This window comes from Notamacropus eugenii, chromosome 2 (assembly GCF_028372415.1).
Source record: "Notamacropus eugenii isolate mMacEug1 chromosome 2, mMacEug1.pri_v2, whole genome shotgun sequence".
Taxonomy (NCBI): Eukaryota; Metazoa; Chordata; class Mammalia; order Diprotodontia; family Macropodidae; genus Notamacropus; species Notamacropus eugenii.
In genome coordinates, this window is record NC_092873.1 from 305410987 (window position 1) to 305425700 (window position 14714).

At 39.8% G+C, this 14714-nt stretch overlaps 1 long non-coding RNA gene across 3 annotated transcripts in view; it reads right to left on the minus strand.

Annotated features, from left to right (window-relative positions):
• LOC140527701 (uncharacterized) overlaps positions 1-14714 on the minus strand; it is a 66247-nt gene that overhangs the window by 46686 nt on the left and 4847 nt on the right. For all 3 annotated transcript variants that reach the window (XR_011974902.1, XR_011974901.1, XR_011974900.1), the window contains exon 3: positions 14555-14647. This is a non-coding gene — a long non-coding RNA (uncharacterized lncRNA). The remainder of the gene's footprint in view (positions 1-14554; positions 14648-14714) is intronic.

Genomic DNA, 14714 nt, shown 5'->3' on the forward strand with positions numbered 1-14714 from the left:
GTATAGGACTAACTATATTTCCCTCCATCCTATCCTGTCCCCCATTACTTCTATTCTCTTATGATCCTTTCCCTCCCCATGAGTGTCGACCTCGGATTGCATTCTCCTCCCCATGCCCTCCCCTCTATCCTCCCCCCCACCCTGCTTGTGCCCTTGTCCCCCACTCTCCTGTATTGTGAGATAGGTTTTCCTATCAAAATGAGTGTGCATTTTATTCTTTCCTTTAGTGGAATGTGATGAGAGTAGACCTCATGTTTTTCTCTCACCTCCCCTCTTTATCCCTCCACTAATAAGTCTTTTGCTTGCCTCTTTTATGAGAGATAATTTGCCCCATTCAATTTCTCCCTTTCTCCTCCCAATATTTCTCTCTCACTGCTTGAATTCATTTTTTTTTTAAGATAGGATCCCATCCTCTTCAATTCACTCTGTGCACTCTGTCTCTATGTATGTGTGCGTGTGTGCATGTGTGTGTGTGTACTCCCACCCAGTACCCAAATGCTGAAATGTTTCAAGAGTTACAAATATTGTCTTTCCATGTAGGAATGTAAACAGTTCAACTTTAGTAAGTCCCTTATGACTTCTCTTTGCTGTTCACCTTTTCATGCTTCTCTTCATTCTTGTGTTTGAAAGTCAAATTTTCTTTTCAGCTCTGGTCTTTTCATCAAGAAAATTTGAAAATCCTCTATTTCATTGAAAGACCATTTTTTCTCCTGAAGTATTATACTCAGTTTTGCTGGGTAGGTGATTCTTGGTTTTAGTCCTAGTTCCTTTGACTTCTGGAATATCCTATTCCATGCCCTTCGATCCCTTAATGTAGAGGCTGCTAGATCTTGTGTTATCCTGATTGTATTTCCACAATACTTGAATTGTTTCTTTCTAGCTGCTTGCAATATTTTCTCCTTGACCTGGGAATTCTGGAATTTGGCCACAATGTTCCTAGGAGTTTCTCTTTTTGGATCTCTTTCATGCGGTGTTCTGTGGATTCCTTGGATATTTATTTTGCCCTCTGGTTCTAGAATCTCAGGGCAGTTTTCCTTGATAATTTCATGGAAGATGATGTCTAGGCTCTTCTTTTGATCATGGTTTTCAGGTAGTCCCAAAATTTTTACATTGTCTCTCCTGAATCTATTTTCCAGGTCAGTTGTTTTTCCAATGAGATATTTCACATTATCTTCCATTTTTCCATTCTTCTCTCTTTGTTCTGTGATATCTGTCTTTCTCACAAAGTCCTTAGCCTCCATCTGAGCCATTCTAGTTTTGAAAGAACTATTTTCTTCAGTGAGCTTTTGAGTCTCCTTTTCCATTTGGCTAATTCTGCTTTTGAAAGCATTCTTCTCCTCATTGGCTTTTTGAACCTCTTTTGCCAATTGAGTTAGGCTAGTTTTCAAGGTGTTAATTTCTTCAACATCTTTTTCGTTCTCCTTTAGCAGGGAACTGATCTGCTTTTCATGCTTTTCTTTCATCTCTCTCATTTCTCTTCCCAGTTTCTCCTCCACCTCTCTAACTTGATTTTCAAAATTCTTTTTGAGCTCTTCCATGGCCTGAGCCCATTGGGTGGGCTGGGACACAGAAGCCTTGATTTCTGTGTCTTTGCCTGATGGTAAGCATTGTTCTTCCTCATCAGAAAGGAAGGGAGGAAATGTCTGTTCTCCAAGAAAGTAGCCTTCAATAGTCTTATTTCTTTTCCCTTTTCTGGGCATTTTTCCAGCCAGTGACTTGACCTCTGAATATTCTCCTCACACCCACCTCGCCTCCTGGTCCTCCCAGCCAGTGTTTGGGGTCTGAGATTCAAATGCTGCTTCCCGCCTTAGGGCTTTTGGCGGGGGCAGGGCTGCTATTCAGTGTGAGAATTAAGTTCAGGTGGTCAGGTCGGGGCAGGGCTGCCTCTCAGGCTCAGTTCCCTCAGGGGGTTTATGCACAGACCTTCCACAATGGATCCAGGCTCCCGCCCGCTTGGGGAGCCCCTGTCTGCAGCCGCCTCTCAGCTTCTATCTCCCGGGGGGGCCCGAGCCATGGGGGCACCCCACTCCCCTCTCGACCCGCCAAAGAGACTCTCTCACTGACCCCGTCACCTGTGGGTGGAGGGGCTTGTGCCACCGCTGGAGATCCCATCCCTGAAGCCTGCTCAGATCTGTACCTCTCGGAGCTGCGGCCGCCACAGGTCTGGGCTGGGCTCCGCGTCTGCAGCGCAACAGACCTTTTGCGAGAGGTTTGCAGGTCCCTCTGTGGGTGGAGGGACCCGCGTGGCCGCTGGAGATCCAGTCCCTGAAGTCTGGTCGGATCTTTTCCTCTCGGTGCCGCGGCCGCTGCAGAGCTGCCCTCTGCTCCCAGTCCCGGCACCCAGTCCGCAGCGGGAAGGACCCCCCGTGAGAGGTTTGCAGGTCCCTCCGGAACAGAAATCTCCCTCGCTCCAATATTCCATGGCCTCTGGGTGCAGAATTCGCCATGAGTTTTTCCCCTGTAGCCGTTCTGTGGGTTGTGGGTTCGGAGCTATGTGTATGTGCATCTTTCTACTCCGCCATCTTGGCTCCGCCCCCCCAATTTCTTTTTTAAAGTCAAAATAAGTAAAAAGTCAAAGTTTGTGAAAAGAACTTGTAAACCAGCAGATAACACATGGATTTTCCAGATCACAAGGGCACCATGCCTCTAAACCCATGATATAGAAGGGATAACTGTACATAAATACATACATACATATGTTTTATATATATATATATATATATATATATATATATATATATATATATATATATATATATATATATATATATATATGAGATAAATTGGAGGTAATCTCAGAGGCAAGGCACTAGCATTAAGACAAATTGGAAGAGGCTTCTTATAGAAAGTGGGATTTTAGATTTTAGCTGAGACCTAAAAGAAGCCAAGAGAAAGAGAGGAGGAGAAAGAGAATTCCAGATGTCAGGGGCAGTCAGTGAAAAGGCACAGAACTGGGAGATTTAGTATCTAGTACAAAGAAGAGTAAAGATGCTAATGTCACTGGATCATAGAGTACGTGGTAGAGAGTAAGGTACAAGAAGATTGGAAAGGTAGGACTCCTTTTTCAGTGGTTGCTAATTTCTGAGAGGTAAATGCTGGAATTGAAATTTTAGCAATTGGTTTTTGAAAGACAGTTTGAACTGATTCCAGCATCTTCTTACAGATAAGCTATTCATAAAGGGACAGTCAAGTTAAGTCAGTAAGCATTTATTAAGTACCAACTCTGGGTCAGAAACTATTGTATAGATAATAGAGTTCATGTATTCTATTAGGACTCACATAATGTCAAGATATGAAGAGGAAGGGTGGGCTCCATTAGAGAATTTATATAAGAGGACAAAAGGGTGACACAGGATGGAGAAGCATGGATGACTTGTGATCTACTCCATTAAAGGAAGTGTCCACGTTGAGATCCCAGATTTATCTAAGTTTTATGAAGGACTTTAAAAGTCAAACAGAAAATTTATATTCGATCAAGAGATCCCAGAAGCCAGTGACATTTATTAAATGGAGGGTAGGGGTGATATGGTCAGAGCTATGCTTTAGGTGGATCACTTTGGCACCCAAGTAAAGGATAGACTGAAGAAGGATGAGACTTGAGGCAGAGAGACCAATCAGAAGACTATTGCAAGACCTTAAGCATGAGGTGATAAGGGCCTGCCCCAGAGTGGTGGCAATATCAGAGGACAGAGATAGAGGCATCTATGAAGAGATGTTACAAAGGGAAAACCAAGAAGTCTTGGCAACAGATTGGATATGGGGGTGAGGGTGGGGGAAGAGAGATGGTTGAGTAGAAGTTAACACCTAGATTGTAAATCTGGATGATTGGGAAGATAGTGGTACCTTTGAAACTTTGACAGTAATAGGGATTTAAGAAGAGGGGAGGTTTTAAGAGGGAAAACAGTAAGTTCAGTTTTGGAAGTTTAAGATATCTATGGGACATCCAGTTTGAGACACGCACAAATGTTACACTTCCATGTTCAAGAATGCCCAAGTTCTTTTATCTAATCAAAATCTTTTCTTATTCTATTTCTCTTTGTCCCTTACTACTTCTGAATATATATATATATATATATATATATATATATATATATATATATATATATATATATATATATTTTTATGCTTAACACATCCTTCAATGTCTCTATCCTTCAGTATGTCCCCAGGACACAAACTCTATTCTGGCTACACGCTCTTCCCTTCTCATTTCAACACTGCATTACCTTCTACTCTAAACTCCCTAGATTTTTTAATCCTACCTCCAATAATAACCTTCCAAATTTTAACTTTGGATTACTCCTACAGTTGGCCTTCTTCACTCATATTAACATTTGTAGTGCTGATTAGTTCACTACACATTTACGTCATTTAAGCTTAACTGATCCCCGGCTGGAGCAAGGTAATTTCTTCTCCTCTCCAATTAATTTTCTACTCCACCAGCCACAGTTACTATTCCAAACTTTCTCTTATCTCCTTAAGCCTCCCACAGAACCCTAGACTTATGGCCTCTCAACTGAAGCCTCAGCTTCATATTTCACTTGCTCTGATGTTCCTCCCCATCTTAAAACCCCTGGATATCATTCCCTGGTGTTGATTCCTTCACTCCAGTTTCTGATGAAGTGATATTTTTCCTTGCAAAACCAATTTCCCTATTGTCATTGTCGTTGTTGAGTCATTTCAGTTAAGTTTGACTTTTCTTGACCCCGTTTGGGGTTTTCTTGGCAGAGTTACTGGAGTAGTTTGCCATTTTCTTCTCTAGCTCATTTTCCAGATGAGGATACTAAGGCAAACAAGGTTAAGTGACTTGTCCCAGGTCACACAGCTAGTAAGTGTCTGAAGTCAGGCTTTAACTTAGGAAGATGAGTATCCCTGACTCCAGGTTTGGAGTTCTATCTACTGCCCCACCTAGTTACCTCTCTATAGGTACCCTTGATCCCATTCTCTCCTGTATTATCGAGTAACTGTCTCCACCATCTCTATACTCACAGTTTTTCTTATCTTCAGTCTTTTCCTATGTATTGATTCTTTTTCTGCTACCTACACTTATCTTTAAGAAATCCTCACTAGATCCTAAGAAATCCACCATCCATCATCCTATATCTTTTGTCTGCCCTCTCAGCTAAATTCCTTGAAAAGGCTGTTTACACTACGTACCTCCATTTCCTTTCCTCTCACTATCTTCTCAACTCTCTACAGCCTGACTTCCGACCTCATCATTCAATTGACAATAATCTCTCCAAAGTTACCAATGAGCTCTTAATTGCCTATTCTAAAGGCCTTTTCTCAATCCACAAACTACCTTTACTTCTCCATAGCCTTTGACTACTGATCACCCTCTTCTCCTTGATACTCTCTAGGTTTCTATGTTATTGTTGCTTCCTTTCAGTTGGGTCTGACTCATTGTGACCCTTTTGGGGGTTTTCTTGGCAAGACACTGGAGTGGTCTGCCATTTCCTTCTCTAATTCATTTGACAGATGAGGAACTGAGGCAAACAGGGTTAAGTGACTGGCTCAGGGTCACGCAGCTAGTAAGTGTCTGAGACCAGATTTGAACTCAGGAAGATGAGTCTTCCTAACTCTTGGCCTGGCTACTCTATCCACTGTATCACCTAGCTACTTAAGGCTTCTATGATACAATTCTGTCCTGGTTCTCCTTCTGCCTGTCTGACCATTGTTCTCAGTTTTCTTTGCTCAAACTTAGTCCAGATCAGGTCACACCTACTAAACGTGGTTTTGTCTAGGGTCTTCTCCTTCTATAATATTTCATTTGATGATATTAGCTCCCACAGATTCAATTATCTCATTGCAGATGATTTTCAAATCTACTTTCCTTCAAAACCAATGTAGCCCACAAATAACTTGCTCCTGCTGTGTGGTGCAGAATAGCTCACCCAGAGTGACATCAGGTAAAGCATTTTTTGTTAGTGTAAGATTCATTTTGTGCCAATTTTCACGTTTGTCTAAGTTTAAATGAGAAGTGAAATTTTTTTTATGTTCTGGGATGTAACCAACATGTTAAAATGTTTGAGATTTCACAATATTAGAGATCAGTTTTTAAATTTCTTAAGTTATTACCTTTAAAATGTACATGAAACAGAAATCTGCATTAACTACATTAACTAACCAGCCCCTCTGCATGGTGGTAAAATTGAAACATGCTCTAATTTAAGACTGTCTACCATTTGTTTCATTTAGTGTTTTCATAAGCTGGGAAAATAATTCTTTTTCCTCTTAGTTGTTAAACCAAAGATGACAGACTAACCCTGAGTGTTCTTTCTCTCAATAGTTTAAGCATTTAAAATGATTGACAGCTTAGATGACAGTAAATTGTTTTCTGAAGCAGCTTTCATTGTCACTTTTCTGTTGATTTAATCTTCTGAGATTTTTGTTTTTTTAAAGTGGGCTTGTAAGTAGTAATATACCTGCCTTACTTTTAACACCGTTGGAGAGAGAAGTTGCATGCTGAGTCACGGCCAATGTGTCAAATTTAAAGTACAAAGATTTTTCAGAAGCAGGAATGGAACAAAATATTTCAAAGAAACTCCAAGTAAATTCCAGAGTCAAATTTAATCTCCCAGACAGGGTGAACATAGGTCATTCTTTGGACATCCTGAATCTTTTTTCCAAATAGTGTAACATATCTGTTACACTACATCCTGGTACATTATCTTTTGAAAGAACTTTGTAATTTCAAAAATCATTCAGCATAGTTTAAATTGACAAGGACAGCTCTATTTTGTAATAACACATAAACATTTGAACATTGTATTTCTCATTTCCCTTCTTGTGAACGATAGACTATTTTTTTCTCTTAGTAGCATTTTGTTTTGAAAATTTGCTCTCATATGAGCACTCCGCAAAAAAGTATTTGTTCCTTGAGATCTATTAACAAGAATACTTTAATTTGTAGTTTTAAAGATTAACTCCCAAAGTTTTCTTCATGATGCTTTCACTATTTTGGGTTATTCTGTTTCTGTTAAATTTTCTTTTGTTTTTTGTTTTTGTTTTGTTTTTACTTTTGTCTTTAAGGCCATTAAATTTTATTTTATTTTGCTAAAAAAACAACAAAAACAAAACTCTATACTCTCTTTCTTAACCCCTACTCACATATCCAACTGCCCACTGGATGTCTCAAAGTAGAATTTATGTAGAGATCTTAAATTTGAAATTTCCAAAACTGAACTTAATATCATTGCTCCAAAACCCTTCAGTCTTTCCAGTTTCCTGTGGAGGACATCACTATCCTCCCAGTTACCCAGGCTTGAAACTTAGGTGTTACCTTCAATTCCTCACTCTCCTTCTACCTCCATCCAATCTGTTGCCAAGTCTGACAATTCTACCTTCATATACTCCCTTCCTTCTCTCTTCTGCCCGGGTATTACCCTGGTGCAGATCCTCCTCATCTCACGTTTAACATTACAATAGCCTTTTGGTTGTTCTCTTTCCCTCATCTCTCCTCACTCCAGACCATCTTCCATTCAGCTGTCAAAACTGACCTTCCTAAAGCTCAAATCTGACCATGTCACTCCCTTATTTAATCAACTCTAGTGGCTCTTTCAGAATCTTAAATAAATTCCTCTGTTTGACACTCAAAGTCTTTTATTCCTATACTCTCCTGTCCAGTGACATTGGCCTCCTGGCTGTTCCTTGCACAAGATACTCAATCTCCCAACTCCGTGGCTGAGCCCAATACTTGGATCTCGATCTCGATCTCTCCCTCTCCCTCTCTCCCTCTCTCTCTCTCTCTCTCTCTCTCTCTCTCTCTCTCTCTCTCTCTCTCTCTCTCTCTCTCTCTCTCTCTCTCCTTAGGTCTGTCTCTTGGCTTCCTTGAATTCCGTCAAGTTCAGCTAAAATCTTATCTTCTGAAAGAAGTCTTTCTTAGTCTTAGTGCTAGAGCAAAGAGAATTAACAGTTTGGAAAAGAGGGTCAAAAACTTACCAAGCAACAGAATCCTTGCAAATTAGAACTTGGTTAATTAGTCATTAACCAAATAGAAGTTAATGACTGTATGAGATAACAAGAAATATAAAAACAAAGTTGAAAGATTAAAAAAAATAGAAAAATGCAAGGTATCTTATAGCAAAACCAACTGACCTAGAAAAGAAATTGAGGACAAATATTTTAAGAATCATTAGACTACCTGAATGCCATGACCAAAAAAAAGAGTCTAAAGATCATATTTCAAGAAATCATAAAAGAAAACTGTGCAGATCTCTGAGAATCACAGGGCAGAGTGAAAATCGAAAAAATCTACTTCCTTTAATCTTTCTCCTGAAACACCCAAATAAAATATCCTAGCACCATTATAACCAAAATCCAGAGCTCTTAGGTAAACGAGAAAATACTGCAAGCAATAAGAAAGACAGAATTCAAGTACCAAGGAGTCACAGTAAAGAATCATGTAAAACTCTATAGCCACTATTATGAAAGAATGGAGAATTGTGACCATGATATTCTATAAGGCAAAGGATATAGACTTACAACCAAGAATAGCTTATCCATCATTATACATATTTGTTCCAAATTTTTCTTTTTTTTTAATGGGGGGAGGGGCAAGAAGGAGAAAAAAAGTAGATTTTCATCAGGTGAAAAGTATAAAATTAATTAAAAAAATATTTGTAATGGGGTGTCTATCTTGAAGGAGGAGAAGAAATACTGAGAGAAATTTTGGTAATTTAGAAAACAAAGTATGTTAATAACAATTTATTTTAAAAAAAAGATTCAACTCAAGCATGACCTTCTGTAGCAGGTCTTTCCTAATCTCCCTCCCGGCTGGTGCTTTCCACTCTAAGGTTACTTTGTATCTATTCTGTATATCTCTGGAATGGATCTATGTATGTCTAAATTGGCTCCCCCATTAAAATGTAACCTCCTTGAGGGCAAGAACTGTTTATACTGGGTTGGTTGGTTTTTTTGGGGGGGTCCCCAATGCTTAGCACATTGGTGCAGAGTAGGTGCTTAATATCTGTTGACTATGCACTGAGCACTGTACTAAGTATTAGGGAAACAACAGAAAGGTAATAAATGGTAGCTGACTGATTGATTAAAAGCTGAGTACTGCTGGACACAGGAGATAATAGAGCTGAAAAGACAGGTTGCGTTTCCTTTGACTTTAAATCCAGAAAGGTCAGGGGGCAACCCCACCCACTCCCTGGATAAAGCCTATATTTACCTAGTGAGCTAGAGGAACCTGATATCCAGGAACTGGAAGCTTGGAAAGTGTGCTCCCCTCCTCCAACAGTCCCTTCACTTCCCTGAAGGGCCTTTGGAAGTTGTAGGGAAAGGTAGCAGTTGAGTTTCCATTTTTGGGACCTGAAGTCATAAGAAATAAACAAATGTTTATTTGTGTGTGTGTGTGTGTGTGTGTGTGTGTGTGTGTGTGTGTGTGTGTGTATTCCATGGGGAAAATATTTAGCCACAATCTCTTAGAAAGAGATGAATAGGACTTTGCTAGAGACCCTTTGTGGCTGTTAAAGGATGTTTGAGGTGTTAACCTGAAAACTTTGTTAAGAAAAGGCAACAGGCTAATTGCATACATTTTATGATTTAATTAATTAATTAATCAATTCCCCATTAAAGATAACGGTAACATAATGCATTATGGAGCCAGAAATGTTCTGGCTACCCAGTGCAGAAATCTTCTGGCTTATATACATTTTGCCGTGAGAAAGGAACTCTCCTAATTGAGCAAATCATAAATTCAGTAAGACAGGACAATTAACAAAGCAATGTCAGTCAAGTCTTGAGATTCCAAGCTGGGTAAACATATGTCCCAGGTGGTAAGGAAATCCCACCACTAGTAAGTGGCAGGCTTCCTGCCCCAAACAGGTAACTGATGCAGGAAAGGGCAAACAATGTTCAATAAAAACCCAGGATGCCTATTTTTTCTTTACCATTAATATGCCATAACATAGTATGTGTCTATAGATAATAAGATACAAAGGAAAGTCTCATTATTCAAGATATGTCATAGGTTAAAGGTCTCCCAAGGAGTGCAGAGTCAGCTTTGGCTGGCTTTTGCTGACATAGGAAGAGGCATTCTCTGAGTTTGCTTCAGAGAGAACAAAGAGGTTATTCCAAAATTTTATATTAAACATTATCAGAGGGTACTAGGGGATTTTAGGAGCCCTGTCATCCTTATTTAGGTTCAAGTCACTAAGATTCTATCTCCTTTCTCACTAGGAAGGGGGTGAAGTGGCATCAGTTGTTTGGGTGTGTGAAAGAAATCTGCTCTCTAGAACTGTTTTGACAGCTTAGAAGGAAATATTTTGTAGAAAGAATTTGTTATGTAATTTCATCATAAATGGATATTAATGATCCTTTTTTCTTTTTCTTTCTTCCATAGTATTATTTCCAAGAGAGCCAGGTCCTCTAAACTTTGAACATGTGGGCTGAGCCTACAACCTAAGGAGTGGAGTCTTTGGGGGTGGGGGAGGAAACTGTGAGCTTTGAGATCAGTCTTTGTCCCTTGCTCTGGGAGTGACCCAGATCATGCTGGGAAAGGTTCCTGAGAATTCTTTGTTCTAGACAGCCCCCATGGTATGTGCTAGATATGGTTACAGTTGCTCATACCCAGCTGATAATTGAACAGGGCTAGAAACTTCAAGATAACATGGCAGATTTCCTTTAAGAGGAAGCCCAGGGAAAAGGCAAAAAAAAAAAAAAAACCAACCCAATAATACCATAGTGGCAATAAATAATAAAAGTTAGGCAAGAAGGATTCGAGATTATTTTTATTATTTCTCTTCTCACTGGGAAAGAGTTACAGAGCATTCCGATGTTTTACTCAGGATTAACCAATTTTTAACCTCTGTCTCCCCTGGCTAGACTAAGCACCTGGATCTCTTAACCCTTGAGCAGTGCTGTAACTCAATTTTATTTATCTACAAAATAGGAATGGCAATATTTTTTTTTATCAAACTAAAGAAGGAATGGAGATAGAGGGATGGGTAGGTCAGGAAGACTAACTGACTTGAAAATTTACTGAGATTTTTAGGATGAAAAGCTAGAGAATGGAAGTTAAGTAACCTGCCAACATTATTTCCCCAGGTTATGTCCAGGATAGAAAATTTTACTCTGGCAGACAAGCCCTAAGGCTTTTGTCTAATGACAGATCATTATTGTTATTAAAAAATAATGTATTTGTAAACAACAAATCAAGAGATAAATCATAAATTATATGTTAGGAAGAGGTCACTGCAAATTGTCCCACCCCTCTGCCTATTTCATCATTTTCATCATGCTACTTTAAGTTCCTAACACAGTAAGATGTGCCTATAACACTGAAAAAGCTTCATAGTCTCCCTCCCTCTGGATTCTTCCTTTTGATCCTTTTTGCACCTATCCTCAGATTAATTTTCATAAAAGAATTGTAATGATTACAGCATTTCTTTACTCAACAATCTTCAACCCTTCCCATTCCAAATGTCTTAACTTGGTGTTTGGAATCTGCGATATACTCTGGTCTCTTCTGCCTTATCTCCCACTGGGACTCCTCACCATTGTTAGAAGTGAGCCAGTCTAACAAGCCCCCCAACAGTGAGAAACATGCTCACCTTAAGCAAAGGTGAAATACCATTGTGAAATCAGGAAAGCCTTTATTAATCTTTACGTTCATTCCCCCTGAATGGACAGGTAGCGTCCCCAGTAAGGTTACAGGACTGCTATCACACGTTCAGAAAGATGGGGCTTCTTATACTGTTTTTCTGAACTTTGGATCTCCCTTGGTACCATCCTGTGGCCATGTGACTTTATGTACTCCTCTCTGAGAGGCTTTTCCTCACACAGCTCATTGAGCCTACGCATTGGTTTCTGACCTCTAACCTGTCCATGCTAGGTCACAGGACTCTGTGGAAACAGAACTTCCTTGTTTCCCACACCATAAACTGACAACTAAGTCACTCAGTGGATAGAATGCTGGGCAGGGGTTCAGGAAAACCTGTGTTCAGATCTAGCCTCAGATATTTACTAGCTCTGTGACCCTGAGCAAGTCACTTAACCTCTGTTTGCTTTAAGCCACTGGAGAAGGAAATGGCAAACTACTACGGTTATCTTTGCCAGGAAAACCCCTAGTCAGCATTAGTGCACTGTGCTCCACAGAAGAGTTGGACATGACCGAACAACAAACCAGGATGCTCAATTTGCCGTTCTAAAATACAATACAATGCATTTTCCTGCCTCTGCTCAGCAGGGCTCACCATCTCCATCCCCCACACCTTCACCTTTGAGATTCTTAGTAAACTATCATGGAGCAATTTAAATGGTTCTCTAAATTGCCCTTTCCAGCTTAAAATGATCCCTCCCTCTTCTTCACTTAATGCCTGCCAAATAAATTCAGCAGTCTATCTCCACCTCGGTGCCATCCCTCGTGTATGGTCTGGTCTCTGCTTCTTAAGCTCTTTAGGTTTTGTAAAAACTTGACTACTGCCCTCAACACCCCTTCTCCCCCAGGCTTTCAAAGTCTTTCTCCTCAAATTACCAGCCATTTATTTACATAGCATCTCTCCTCCCTTTAACCTCCCCTAGTTCCACCTCAGTAGAATGGAATCTCTTTAAAGGCAGGAGTAGTTTTGGTTTTCATCTTTATAACCCCCTACCTCCACCCCAGCCCAGTGTTTTACACCTTTCTAGAATCCAAAGTGTAGGGAGTTTCCAAAGGGAAGTTTATGCCGATTGGCTTCTGTCCTGCAATGTGGTATGTGTGAGGTAAGTGACTGGCCCAAGAGTCACCAGCTGGAGAGTTAGGAGAACTAAACTTGGTAGTCTTGGTTCCAGATCTGACCTCATATCCATCGAACAGTTTTGCAGTTTTTACAGTTTTGCACATAGTAAGTACTTAATTAATGCTTACTGGATTGGTGGAATCAGTTTGTTCTACATGTCTGACCCTTCGGGGGGCATATATTTGCATTTGGGTCTTAATCTTGCCTCCTAGATTTTAAACTCTGAGGGCAGAAACTATTTCATACAATTTTATTCTTCAAATGATGCCTTGCACAAGGATGCTCAATAAATATATATTTTAATATTTTATTTTTTCCCAATTACATGTAAAAACATGTTAAATAACAATTACATGTAAAAACAATTTATTTGCTGAATAACAAATAACAAAATATTTGTTAAATGGGTAAATGAGGGTTGAGTTTTGAGTTACCTTGCAGATGGCATTCTCTTTCAGAAGAAGGTTGAGGCTTCACAATATCTTAGATGTAGAGCTGGAAAGAATCTCAAGGCTATCTAGTCTAAGTCCCTCACTTTACAGATGAGGAAAAGGCTGCCCAGGGAGATTAAGTTACTTGCCAAAAATCGCGCAGGAAGTGCCAAAGGTGGGATTTGAACTGTGTTCTCTGATTCCAGAGCCAGTTTGTATTTCCACTATACTACGTCCAAACTTTTTTTAAAAAATCATTGTTGGAAGATTTTTTTCAATTCTTTACCTTTTTCTTCTTATTCTAGCTTCATTTATTTTATTTGTGCAAATGCACTTCATTTCCCAGCTAAGAATTTTTTTCTGATTGTCACCTACAGAAAGCTCTCCCTCCTCACCTCAGTTTATTGTCTTTTTTCAAGTCCCATCTACAATCCCATCTTCTTAATCTAAAGGGAGTCTTTCCCAACCCCCTTAATTCCATCACCTTCTTTCTGTTAAATATTTCCTATTTGTGCTCTATGATGCTTATTTTATGTATTTGTTTTGTTTGTTTCCCCCTTTAGATCATACACTCCCAGAGGACTGTGACTGTCTAACTCTTTATACCTCAACCTACCACACACAGTAGGCACTTAATAAAAGTACACTGATTGCTTGAAAAGCCTTGAAACACAATCTTTATCCCTCCTTCCCCCAAGGAGTTTGCAATTTGTATTTATCCATTTTCCCAACTCGCTCAGACTTTGACCTTTTCAAGGGTCTGGTCCCCTTCTACTTAAAAGTGTAAAAGCGGTGGTGGTTAGTGCAGCCTGTTTGATGACCTCAAACTCTAGGTAGAAATGCATTCCTGAGGAACAGGTGATAGTGACTCAGTATTGGCTCAGTTTTTCCCTGGAGTCTCTGGCCAAAGGGTAAAGGGTGGAGTTTGTCTTATGGTTTGTCTTTCATACTTAAGTGTTAATTAACGTGTTGTATATTGTATAATATGTGCACCATGTAAGTTATATATTTATATCGTGAGGATTTTGAGGATATTACATACTCAATTATATACATGTGTATATTTATAATTGGCCATTAATCTAGGAGTTTCCCCTTTTCTAGTCAGAGTTAATTCTATGGTGTCATACGCTTAAAAAAACCCCAACAACAACCACCCAACACTGTCTTCTCTAATCAGTAGTCTTATCTTCCTGGGAGAAACCTGCTTCTAGACAAGACTTCACCTTAAAGCCAAATGCAAAGCTTTCCTCTTGTCAACACGTGGGGCTCAGCCTAAGGCTGGTGGCCTTAATTGTTGCATAAAGCTTCTCCTGGAATGCAGAGGCTTTGTTTTTGTCCCTGCCTTGGGAAGGGAAGGACTTTACTCTCGTAGTTAGTTAGACACACCTTACTCACCTGAGAGGAAAGCTGGGGGATGGGAGAGAGTCACATAGTTTCAGTGAATTCTTGATTTCTCAGCTGGCGCTTCCTGTATTCCTCTCCAGGCTCCTGGACCCGAGATGAAGGACTGAGATTAAGATTTCCACCTGGGAGCTGTTTGTTTCACTTTTGTCTT